The sequence below is a fragment of the Otolemur garnettii genome, unplaced genomic scaffold (genome assembly GCF_000181295.1).
Source record: "Otolemur garnettii isolate 467f Iridium unplaced genomic scaffold, OtoGar3 scaffold00211, whole genome shotgun sequence".
Lineage (NCBI taxonomy): Eukaryota > Metazoa > Chordata > Mammalia > Primates > Galagidae > Otolemur > Otolemur garnettii.
In genome coordinates, this window is record NW_003852606.1 from 517217 (window position 1) to 518447 (window position 1231).

The 1231-nt window shown below is 39.8% G+C and overlaps 1 protein-coding gene across 3 annotated transcripts in view; it reads right to left on the reverse strand.

Annotated features, from left to right (window-relative positions):
• Positions 1-1231, reverse strand: part of MYH14 (myosin heavy chain 14) — an 86921-nt gene that overhangs the window by 47519 nt on the left and 38171 nt on the right. The gene's annotated exons all lie outside the window — the stretch shown is intronic.

A 1231-nucleotide genomic window follows, 5' to 3' on the forward strand; every position in this document is an offset into this window, starting at 1 on the left:
GAATTAAAAATTAAAATGAAAGATTTTTTTTCCCCAAAAAGTTTGGGCCAAAATCATGGGTGCACATTATACATGGGTGTGTACTATACATGGCGAATTATGGTAACTGGGTGCCCTCAGCCCACTTGTTTTTGCCTCCCAGAAGAGAGCTTACTTTGTTTGCTTTTTTCCCTGGGCTGCCATGATGCTAGGTGCCCAACTCTGGCCTAAAGGCAGGTGCAGTGGAAACTGGTGCAAAAATGGCCTCAATTCCCCCATTTTTGTCTGTTTTCATATCCTTTGCCAGTGATGTAAAGCTCCTTGAATCTGGGTTGACCTGTGATGAGCTTTGTTTAGGAGAACTGTGGAGGAAGTAACACTGTGTCTAAGCTGAAGATTAGTGGAGTTTCACAGCTTAGACTTTCTATCTTGGAGCCCTTTGAGAGTCAGGCACACATGGAGCGGCAGGAATGAGAGATCACTGGTGGGAATCACGTGCCCATTAAGGCAGCAAAAGTTTTAAAGCTAGGGATAGATTTCAGTCTGGAGATAATTCTCACAGCAGAGTCTTATTCTGTCCCTAGATATCAAACACTACTTTTCAATCCCTCTTGTGGAAACTACAGGTATATGAGACCAAAGAATTAAAATTTCTCTTTCTAACATGAGCTCACAAGATCAAGAACTCCATGCTCTTTTGCTGTATGAGTTTGTTTGGGGAACAATTCATCTTGCTCATTTTATTTTCTTGCCTAATTGCATAGGTTGGTATTTTTACAGCTATCCCTTTCACTTCAAAAAATGATTAAGGAAAACTGACAAATGCCAGAAATCTAAAGACGGGAAAAACCAAGATGCTGGCTCTGCCAGTGTTATAAAACCATTTCTCAAACCTCCTCTAAACATAAGGGGTTGCAGACAGCAGACAAGGCTTGGAAAGGGTAGAGTCCTACTCAAGGCATTTGGCTTTTCTGCCTATGCCTTCTAGAAATATCAGTCCTAAAAGACCAACAGACAAATTCAGAGGGGCCTTGGTGGAGCAGGAAAGCCTTCCAAAACCGTATCCTATCCTGTTATTCTTTTCCTCTGCCCTGGGAGAATGCAAAGGGCTTTGAAAAAGAGCAATAAATAAATAAATAAATAAATAAACAAAGCCTATAAGTTGACTAACCTTGCATAACATCACCATCTGAGTTCTCCTGTTATTATTTTTCAGCAAAATCTTTTAATTTTTTTTTTTTTTTTTTTTTTT